The sequence below is a fragment of the Myotis brandtii genome, unplaced genomic scaffold, assembly GCF_000412655.1.
Source record: "Myotis brandtii unplaced genomic scaffold, ASM41265v1 scaffold211, whole genome shotgun sequence".
NCBI classification, from domain to species: domain Eukaryota; kingdom Metazoa; phylum Chordata; class Mammalia; order Chiroptera; family Vespertilionidae; genus Myotis; species Myotis brandtii.
Window position 1 is genome coordinate 266834 of NW_005357891.1, and position 12505 is coordinate 279338.

Sequence of the window (12505 nt, forward strand, 5' to 3'; positions counted from 1 at the left end):
CCCAGGCCGGGCTGGGTGCCCCCCCCCCCCCCCCGAGTGCACACAAATTTTTGCACCGGGCCTCTAGTAAATATATATTTGTTTATATACTGTTGCCTAGCAATTCCCACAAAAATATAAGCTCTAAGTGTTAAGGGACTTCAGTTGCTACATCCTCAAGACCTAAAATAGCACTTGACACATAGTAGGCACTCATTATATATTTATTGGATGAATGAATTACTTTCTTCTCTAAAATATAGAGCTAAGAATTCTAAATTACAGGATGTCAATGAAGTTTAAATTATATCCTTCGTACATGATGGATGATCAGCGGATATTAGTTTCTTTCACTCTGTGAATTGCTTTACATTCATATTTTATGGATAATGTTTATCAAATATGTACCGATAATGGTTTTTACTACTCTTGCAAATTCATTAGCACAGGATTTCAGATAAAGTTTAATTACAGAGAAATTCTCTCCTACAACGTATTCTGAAAAATATCTGCTGTGATTATATATCTGCTTGGGTTAGCTTCTTTCTGTCTCTTCTATGCACTGGCCATGGAGAGATTTTACTCTGATTGACTTGGTTTTACAAGAAGAGGACAATTAAAAGTCTTATAATTATTATTATTTTTAAATATCCTGTGATTTGTTTGGGGGTTGTTTTCTTTTTGTTGTTGTTGTTGTTGTTGTTGTTGTTGTTGTGTGTGTGTGTTTAATGATTAACGGTCAAAATTTTTTATGACCATTGAAGAATGGGTTCTGTTTAAGCATCATGCATGTAATGTAGTATTTACAGCAGTTCTCACCCCAGAAAAAAAACATTTGAACATAAACTGAGATTACATGTCTGAATAGAGAAATGTGTCACTTAAAATATCTATATGCTGCCCTAACCAGTTTGGCTCAGTGGATAGAGCGTCAGCCTGCGGACTCAAGGGTCCCGGGCTTGGTTCCGGTCAAGGGCATGTACCTTGGTTGCAGGCACATCCCCAGTAGGGAGTGTGCAGGAGGCAGCTGATCGATCTTTCTCTCATCGATGTTTCTAACTCTCTATCCCTCTCCCTTTCTCTCTGTAAAAAATCAATAAAATATATTTTTAAAAAATATCTATATGCCTACACTTTCTTTTATATACATGGTGAACCTAGTCTTTCTCTTCTATTTCTGGGTCCTATGATTAGTTCTAACTATTTTAAATGAAAGCAAAATGTGTTCTTAAATTTACAATCATTAAAATTAAGAATATATATTTATTTAACAATGAAAGCTTATTTTTCATCTGAAAGAGCCAGTCTATTGAGTTTTAATAAGGAAACTTTGTAAATTCATTTTTTATTTACTTTCATATATTCCTCAATAATTTCTATCTTGAAGGTAGCACATGAGTAATACTTTCACAGAATAATACTTGTGTGTCTGATATCTGCCATAATAATTTGAACATATTATTTAACTATGTATTTATGTCACCACTAAAACAGCAAGATGCATATACTTTGAAGACCACTACTCTAACTGATCTGAGTGCCTGACACACAGTAAACATTCACAAATGTTTGTTATATCAAATTTGAATAAAATTTTCTTTCTTGATCTTTTTTCTTTCTACGCTCTAAAACACTGTGGTTATACCTCAAACAAAAAACTTACAGAGATAGCCTCTATTATAAGGAAAAGGAAATGATTCTCATAGCAAAATAAGATAAAATGAAATAATAAAACAAACAAAATAAAAAGGTAATTTAGGAAGTAAAAGAAAATATTTGCAAACAATATGTTTGACAAGAAGATAATATTTAAAATATATAAAGAACTAATAAAACTTAAAAAATAGCAAATAATCTCATTTTAAAATAGGCAGAGAAACTGCCTAGCATTTTTCCAAAGAAGACAGAAAAATGGCCAACAGTATGAAAAGATGTCCAATGTCACTAATCTTCAGGGAAATGCAAATCAAAACCACAATGACATAGTTAGAATGGCTATCATCAAAAAGACAAGAGATAATAAGTATTGGTGAGGATGTGGAGAAAAGAAAACATTTTTGCAATGTTGGTGTGAATGTAATTGGTGCAACCACTATGGAAAATAGTATGCAGGTTCCTCAAAAATATTAAAAATAGATCAACCATATGATACTTCTCCCTATATGTCCTAAAGAAATGAAAACAGGATCTTAAAGCAATTTCTTTACTCCCAGGGTTACTGCAGCATTATGTGCAAGAGACAAATATAAAAATTAACTAAGTGACCACCATCAGACAAATAAATAAAAAAGATATTGTACATGTATGCAACAAATTATTATTTAGCCATAAAAAGAAGGATATCCTGATATTTGCAATGACATGGATGGAACTTGAAGGCATTGTGCTAAGTGAAATAAGTCAGACAGAGAAAAAGAAATACTCTATGATATTACTCATATGTGGAATAATAATAATAAAAAAAGCTGAACTTCTAAGCCACAAAATAGAATGGTGATTACCAGGGGCTGGGCTGTTGGAAATGGGGAGATGTTGATCAAAGAGTACAAACTTCCAGGTAGATGATGATTAAGTTCTGGGAAACTAATGCATAGCTTTGTGATCATAGAAACATTACTATCTTAGCTAAAAGTTGCTAAAAAAGTACATCTTAAATGTTCTCACCACACACACACACATACACACACACACACAAAATGATCCTATATAATAAAAGCCTAATATGCAAATAGACTGAACGGCGGAATGACTGGTGGAACAACCGGCCACTATGATGTGCACTGACCACCAGGGGGCATATGCTCAATGCAGGAGTTGCTCCCAGCCCACAGGCCCCAGGCCAGTCAAAGGTGCCAGTGGGGCCCCCCGATCACACTGCTGGTCACCCCACAGATGGGCCCTGATTGCCAGCCAGGCCTAGGGACCTACCTGTGGATGAATTTTGTGCACTGGGCCTCTAGGAATTATATAACATGATAGAGGTGTTAGCTAATGCCGTGGTCATCATTTTATTGCAATATGTAAGCTTCAAATCAACAAATTTACATCTTAAACTTACACAATGTTTTATATCTCCACAAAGCTGCTGGTGGGGGAGAGCAAAAAGGGAAAAATAAATCAATTATTACAAAACAAAAGAATTACCTGTAAAAACTTACAAAAGGCTATATTCATAAGGAGACATGGGTAAGAAATTAGAACATTTTAATAAAATAAGAGAGGTATTTTTTCCCCCTTTCATTCAATGATGTTGAATGCAGTGGCATTTGTATTCAGCAGCAGATTTAAATATTAAAAGCATCAATAATAATTAATGAAGAAACATGTTTGGGAAAAGGACATTCCATACAAGGGAACCATCATATACAAAAGGGTGGACATCTTTTCACAGGTTCAGACTAAGGCTATTTTTTTATGGCTGGTGTATATAGCAGGAATAACAAAAGTCATAGTAACAACTATTTGTGGTCTTCCTAAATGATTTTATTCCCAGCTTTGCTCCACCCCAGTAGAGAGCCAATTCTTTTATTTCTTTTTAGTTTTTTTCAATTACAGTTGACATACATTATTATGTTACTTTCAGGCATACACCCCAGTGATTAGACATTATATAACTTACTAAGTGATCATCCTGATAAATCTTGTACCCAATAAATCTCACACCATATATAGTTATCAGAATATTTTTGACTTTATAATCTATCCTTTATTTTACATCCCCATGACTATTCTGCAACTACCAATTTGTACTTCATAACCCCTTCATTTTTTTCTATTTGTTTGTTTCAAATAATTTTTATCAGAAATGATAACTACATTGATTACAATTTTTTTCAAATTATTTTTATTATTTTACAAATAAAGGTCATTTTTATTACCTTACCACTCCATAGAGAAAAAAAAATGTGTTTAATATTGAATGAGATTTTATTTATTTTTTATATATTTTTTTACTTTATTGATTAAGATATTTCATATGTGTCCTTATCTCCTCCATTGCCCCTCCCCCCCCTCATGACCTCACCCCCCTGTTGTCTGTGTCCATTGGTTAGGCTTATATGCATGCATATAAGTCCTTCGGTTGCTCTCTCTCCCTTACCCACACGCTCCCCTACCTTCCCTCTGAGGTAGGTCTGATCAATGCTTCTCTGTCTCTGGATCTGTTTTTGTATGAGATTTTAAAACAAAGTTAATAATAAAACTATATCACACTCTGATCACTTGTTTTTAAATTTATCTTTATGTTGCAAGTATTACAGATGTCCCTTTTTTTCCCCACCATTGTCCCTCCCCTGCCCCAGGCCTTCACCACACTATTGTCTGTGTTCAAGGTTATGTATATATGCATATTAGGTTTTTGGTTAATCTCTTCCTGCCCCCACCAACCTCCTTCTCTCTGAGATTCATTAGTCTGTTCCATGCTTCCATGTCTGTATCTATTTTGTTCATAAGTTTATTTTATTCATTAGATTCCACATGTAAGTGAGATCATGTAATACTTGTCTTTCTCTGACTGGCTTATTTCAATTAACATAATACTCTCCAGGTCCATCCATGCTGTCTCAAAGGGTAAGAGATCCTTCCTTTTACAGCTGCATAGCATTCCATTGTGGAAATATACCACATCTTTTTTACCCAGTCATCTACTAATGGGCATTTAGGCTGTTTCTACATTTTAGCTATTATAAATAGCACAGCTATGAACAGAAGGGTGCACATAGTCTTTCTGATTGGTCTTGCACAGGGTTGGCATACAATGGAATAATGGCAGTGTCTTCAATAAATGATGTTGGGAGAATTGGACAGGTACATGCAAAAAAACAAAAAAACAAACAAAACGAAACTGACCACCAATATACACCATATAAAAGAAGGAAAGAAGGAAGGCTGAAAGGAAGAAATGAAGGGAAGTGGGAAAGATAATGCCTGTTACTGAAATCAAAATAATAAGCATCTTCTCCTCATAAAGTTATTTGAGGACTAAATGACTACAACAGTACTTCTACAGAATAAACTAAGAAGTAAAAAAGAAAAGAAAATAGCCTAATTTGAGAGATAATTTTTCAAAATTAATTATTTCAGTTCACTTAATCTGATGATTAATTTTGCTTGACTGAGATGATGTAAAATATATTTAAAATATATTTTTATTGATTTCAGAGAGGAAGGGAGAAGGAGAGAGATTAACATCAATGATGAGAGAGAATCATTGATTGGCTGCCTCTTGCATGCCCTGTATTGGGGACTGGGCCCATGACCCAGGCATGTGCCCTGACTGGAATCAAATCATGACCCCTTGGTTCATAGGTCAACACTCAACCACTGAGCAACACTGGACAGGCATGACTAAGCTGACTTTTTGGAAGACCCTTGGCAACTATATAAAGTAGGTTCAGTGTGCTTTCACCCAATTCCTGCTATTTTTACTTCTGGATTCCATTACCAGAGATGTGTTCTCTTAAATAAAGCATAACTTGATAATATTTATTCATTCTGTTAACAAACATTTCTTTTTTTTACAGTGTGTGCACATACATATATGTGTTTGTTTATTGCAACAAACACTTCTTAAGCATTGACAATGTGCCAGACAATTTTATTGTAAATAGTAGTGAACAAAACAGACTGCATTTAGAAATATTAATTTTAAAGTTAAACATGTTTAAGACTCAAAAGAGGCATCAAAAATGGGTAATCTGTAGCTTCTGGGAGAAGTGATGGGAAACTATTTGAGGGTGTTTTGTTTTTTTTTCTACTTTTCTCTTTCCATAATGTCATCACCCTATTGGCAGTTCCCACTACCTATTAGAAATGATTGACAGTCTAGTTCACCAGCAGCAAAGTTAACTACAGGTGACATGGCTCAGAACTTGTTTTCAGAAATTTTACACTTATTTTATTAATACAGTGTTTATCTGTCTAAAGTAGTGGTTCTCAACCTTCTGGCCCTTTAAATACAGTTCCTCATGTTGTGGTGACCCCCAACCATAAAATTATTTTCTTTGCTACTTCATAACTGTAATGTTGCTACTGTTATGAATCATAATGTAAATATCTGATATGCAGGATGGTCTTAGGTGACCCCTGTGAAAGGGTCATTCGACCGCCAAAGGGCTTGCGACCCACAGGTTGAGAACCGCTGGTCTAAAAGAAAAAAATTCATAGATTGTCTTTAAAAAAAATAAAATTAGTATAATTCACAAAAATGGTTGAAGTGGTCAATGAGCCAATAAAATTAGTCCTAATGCTACAATTTGTTTATTTATTACTAGAGGCCCCATGCACAAAGATTCGTGCAAGAATGAGCCTTCCTTCCCCTGGCTGTTGGCACTGCCTTTGCTCTGTCTGGAGCCACCTTTCTGCCTTTGTTCCATCCCAGAGCTGCCTTTCCGCCTTCCCACGCTGCCCAGAGGCCTGGAGCAGCTGGGACAGTGCGGAACACCTGGGGGCATTCTGCCCCACCCCCGGCCACTTGGAGCCTGTGTATGCAAATTAACCCGCCATCAGTGTGGAACACCTGGGGGCATTCTGCCCCACCCCCAGCCACTTGGAGCCTGTGTATGCAAATTAACCAGCCATCTTTGTTAGGTTAATTTGCATACTCACTCCTGATTGGTTGGTGGCAGGTTGTGAAGTATGGTCAATTTGCATCTTTCTCTTTTATTAGTGTAGTTTTTTTTTGTTAATCCTCACTCGAGAATATTTTTCCATTGATTTTTTGAAAGAATGGAAGGGAGAGGGAGAGACAGAAAAAGGGAAACATCGATGTGAGAGAGACACATCGATTGTTTGCCTCCCACACACAACCCAACCAGGGCCAGGGATTGAGCCTGCAACTGAGATACATGCCCTTGACTAGAATCAAGCCTGGGACCCTTCAGTCTGCAGGGCAACACTCTGTCCACTGAGCCAAACTGGCAAGGATGCAACAATTTATTTATTTCAATAAATAAAATACATCTCTGTTCATCATAGCAAATGAAATGACTATAGCTTACTAAATTTTCAATTATTTTTTAATGGGAAACTTGTGAAAACTGAAACTAATCTCTGTTATTCACTATTGCTATTTGTAAGATGACTGTATCTCACACACAAATCCCTTATTTGACAAAAATTATACCTCTTGCAATCTTTTTCTAGGAAATCTTGAATACCAAGTTAAGTATTTTAAAATTATGAAAACAACTGTGTTGAAAATGCTTGTAAGATAAATATTGCTGAATCCTCAAATATATTATTGGGTTAGTGTTTTAATGACTTTAGAAACCGTACTGGATTTTCCCTAAATTACAATTTAGGATTGCAGGAGTTGTAAAAACAAACTGCTTTTTCCAGATGCCCAAAACAGTCAAACACAAGAAAAAAAAAAAAAAAGGTATGTTAAAATCCCGTTCACTAGAATCTGACAGTCGGATTTGCCTCTTAAATGAACATTATAAAATTAGTATAGTATCACCATTTTCAGGCAGATTTTCTTAACTTGAGGGAAAGATATTAAAAATACATTCAAATTAAAGGTATTTAATTTCTTAATATATATTTATATATAATAGATATTAAGATAGATTTCTTAATCCAGTCTAAAATTTCATGCTAGGTTTTGACAACCAAAAATTATGAAAATTCGCCAACCAAAAGTTGTAGAAGTATGACCACTAAATATAACAGCTTGCTGTGGTTCACCACATTGTAACTGCATTTGCTCTTCGCAAAGTGGAAATCATGGTGTTCTAGTATCATAAGCTTGTTACAAGAATCTCCAAGGAGGTACAAGATATATGTAGGCTGTAGCATTCTTTGAAATTGTTATGCAAAAGATTTATAAGTCAATTGTTTTCCATGATAATTTTTATTTGTCTAGCTGCTTATACCAATATGCCAATTTTATCATTATTAAGGCTTTAGAGACATTTATGGATATCATCATTTTCTATTTTATTGCAGGTCCTTATTTAAACACATCTTGCTATCTGGCATCAGTACCCTAATCTGGATAGTGATTTATTGGCATATCAAAATTCTACTTACAGAATTGATGAAATTAAATTTATAAATTAAGAAAAACATTTAAAACATATTTCTTTAAATATATAGAAATGAGAGGTTTTCTTGAAACTATGAATGATTTACAGAAGCATGAAACCTGTTAGGACATCTACTGTTTTCCAGTTCAGTTCCTTGGTTGCCAGGGTCTTTTCACAGCAAGGGTTCAGGAATCTGGAGAAGGGACTGCTATGTAAATGGATAGAGACTAGACAAGAAAAATAAATTTGGAAGGCATTTTGGGGGAGCCAGACAGAAACTTAGCTCTAATGACTAAGCTCCCCTAATCTCCAGACCCAGGACTTTTTATTAACACATTTTGCCCTTTAGCAAAGCAGATATACACATCAAAGGTAAGGTTTGGTAAACAATAAAGGATTATCAGATTAGGGGAATTGCCCTCAGCTGTTTGGCAGCAGGTAATAATATGCAGATTATCAGCCCTGCTGAAGCCCCAAGAATCAGCCTTCTGATGAACTTTTTGCATGATTATGACCTGCTGGAATTTGCTCCTAGCACTTGGTCTCTATGTATATTTAGGAGAAGATTTATTTCAGTTTCATTATTTCAATAAATATTCATTTAGCATCTTTATCCTCAAAAAGCCCATAATTTATATTAAAAGAGAAATGTCATTTTATACTTATCATGTAGCTGGAAGAAAATGTCGGAGAAGATTGCACAGTCTGCCCAAGAAGGCGGACTCATTTGCTGTGCCTCTGGTTTGGAATTGGGACAAAGGGAGTCTTCACAAAGGAGGAAATGGAATGTGAAGTAGCAATGCAAAAATGCCATTTGCCTTATCAGAAAAGAAGGACTAATTTGGGAGGATAGAGGACATTGGCTCAGAAATACCCTTAACAGTGTATGTTGCCTCTCATATTTCTAGTTTATTTCTGAAGTGATAGGGGAAAGTGAAAAAATAATCACATTAAAATAGTCAGATAAAGCATGTCTCCTGGAACGATTATGTTTTCTTAAGAACTTGAAGTAATAGAAGTCTTATAGACTAACCTTAATTCTCTCACTTCCTACATTTCAATATGCCATGACCTCATATAACAGAATTGCCATGGTTCCTGGTATTTTCAGCATCCTCCCACATTTGTTGCTCCATCCCTAGTCACTATAAAGCATGATTATGAAGGATTAATTGTTTCATTTGTAAAGATTTTGCTTTTTGTTTTCCCACAGTGAAGAATAGTATTTTCCCAAGATCTAATGTATGAAATGCAGGTTACACAGACGTTAGCTTCGACATCATCACCACTATCCCACCCAGATTACCACTTTGATTAAAAAAACACAAGAATTATGAAAAGTTAAATATAATGTATCAGGACAAATAAAAATTAGAAAAATTCATACTTGGAAGGTGTATCTTTCACTGGGATTATAGGAAGCTAATATGCAATAATGCTTTAGTTGTCTAACATGTGAAAGGCCAGTGTGGAAGGGGCTCAAACAGGGGTTGGAGAAAATTGGCCTTCTAAAATAAAGTGGGAGAAAAGATTTCCACTTAAGCACTCAAATTGACTTACTCAACCAAGAGAATAGGTATAAAATAGAGGCTATGAAGAGAAAAATTTCACTTATCTCAAGTTATTGAAAAACAGATTAGGAGATTAAACAATAAGAGTTAAAAAATTAGGCAAATTGACAGAATGAAGTTGAGAAGACTCAGTCAAGGAAAAAGGAAGCTTTGGAAAAGAGAGAAAAAGAGATTAACCTCCTTTCATGATGTAGTTGTTACTTGACATTTAGTTAATTAGAAAACAGTATACAATATGAAAGGGGTCAGAACACTCCATCCCTAATGTGCCACTCTGTCATATTGACTATCTTGAATTAAAGGCACTTGAAAAACAACAGATGAAAGAAAAACACTGACTTTTCTTTTTCTTCTTAAAAGCAGGAGATGAAATCACCATGTGAAAGATGCCTTCCCTAAAGCAGAAGGAAGGTAAGAGTCTTACCAAGGGTAGGAAGTTGAGACCAAGAGGATTCTGTTCAAACAAATCTAATTAAAATATTTCTTATCTTTATTTACCTCCCCACATAGGTTAGTTGCTTTTCCACAATAGCCTTTGTTCATCTTGTTTAGGATTTAGGTTTTGCCACTTTCTTAGGTCTTCATTTCCTTGTGAAGGCTTCTGGGACACATAAAACTTGTATTAAATAACTTTGTATGATTTCTCCTGTTAATTTAATTCTCAGGCCTAGCCAAAAACTTAACCCTATGGTAGAGGTTAAAATGTGCCTCCCCTACAAATATAGAGCATGAATATGAGTTTTAGAGTCAAGTTATCTCTGGCTCTCTTAGTTAATATTTTTGTAAACTTATGTAAATTATTTAACAGTGTAACCCCCAGTTAATCAATGAAGCATAAGTAATCACATTGGGCTATTGTGAATATTAAAAGGGATAATGAATACATCTATTATCATAATGCAGAGTCCTGCTCCTGATTAAAAGCCTGTGTGTGACTTTCCAGGTCTGGCCTAGGCAATTATAAAGGTTTTATCTGGCAGGCCTCATGGGGGAAGGCTGCCTCCTCATACCAGACTTGGTACACAACTACTACATTACAATTGCTAAGAGGAAGTGCAATCAAGGACTCAAAGGCCCTGAGCTGGCCTTGCTCTTATACATATTTGCATTCCTAGCCCTTAGCCCCAGAGCCTATATTCCTAGGTCTCTTTATCTGAGGCCATGGGCCTAGGTCCTCTTCACATGTCTCTGCAGAAGCCTTCTTGTGAATGCAGAGGACTTGAACACATTTTTCCCCTACCCCAAGCACTGAGTATTTTTCCACTCTGAGTCATCAGTCCTCACACTGCTTCTTACTCCTGTATCCATAAAACTGCAGGATCCTTTTGTTCTGGCCTCCTCAGCAGTGAGGGAAACTCAGGTCTGTGCTGATCCACCTGTGTGCCATTCCATTTGCTCTGGTTTTAGCCTTGCTTAGACCATCAAAGTAAGTGAATAAAGGCTTAATGCTTTCATTTTCAGGTTTTGCCTAATAGGTTGCTCAAACACCTGGTAACTCAGAGCTCAGCTCGCTCTCTCTCTCTCTCTCTCTCTCTTACTCTCTCTCACTCTCTCTATCTCTCCCTCCCTCCCTCTCTCTCTCATCTCCCAGCTCAGCTAAGCACCTGGCACACTGTAAACATTCCTCCAGGATTAAACTTAAACATAGAGAGGGTGAGACACACATGCATAAATTAGAGATATAAGGAATATAAAGGTAAGCATTACAGGTATCTATTACCTGGCCATTATATCCTCTGTGGAAATATGTTGAAATGAATTGCCTACTTCCGAGTGGAAACTCAGTAAGAGATGCAATAAAAAACAGAATTTGAGATTCCTTCCTTGAGTTCGAGCATTCCTGCCTAGTTACTCTTAGAGCCTTTTGTAATCTTTATTGTCAACCTTTCTATTTGCAGTGATCTAATTGGCAGAGCCTGTCTCAGGCAATCTGGTATTTAATCAAATGTCAGTGTATATTTCTTTAAATCAATGATTAATGCTAAAGTGGATATTGAATGTTACATTAGTGTTAGAATCCAGCTAACTCACAGATTAATTAGAATTTTGTGTTTCTCCAGGGAATACACACTTCTATCTAGAATTAGATGTCTATGATTAAAATGTTTTTTTTAATCCAAGTAACATTTGCCCCCTTAAATTAATCAGAAACAGTGCTGCATCATTTATGTATACAAATACAAAAAATTAGCAGCAAAATAATATATGTGTTTGTGAATTATAATATATATTTCATATAAACAGAGACATACATACACACCTTTGTGCTTGTGTATGTGTGTATGTGTAAAGTAATCCACACTCACATACACACCTAAGATAGTTTTATAGTAAGACATGCATTTTAGTAATATGAAACATTTCAAATTGTAAAATATTTCTTTTTTTGGTTGTATATTTAACAATTTGTTCTTCTATATTTGTGCAAAAACCAAACTGCACCATGATTTGCAAATAACAAGTGTAATTAAATTACATAGAGCATGTAGAACATACAATGGATTTAAGAAGTACAAATTCAAGTTTAGAAGAGAAAACTATTCTTGGAGTACTTCAAATCAAATCCTTAGGGAAGCAAAACAATCAGAGGGAAGCCAACTATTTTGCCACATTAGAAATATACATAGAGTATAGAGAGATGGCAAAGGTGCACACCACCTTAAACTAATGAATATTAAATATTTTTCACATACTAGAGACCCAATGCACAAAATTTGTGCACTCAGCGGGGGGGTAGGGGGGGGGAGTCCCTCAGCCCGACTGTGCCCTCTTGCAGACTGGGAGCCCTTGGGTGATGTCCGACTGCCGGTTTAGGCCCACTCCTTGGGGAGAGGGCCTAAGCCAGAAGTCAGATATCCTTAGTGCTGCCTCCGAGGCAGGAGAGGCTCCCACCACTGCCTCTGCGCTCGCCAGTCATGAGCTCGGCTT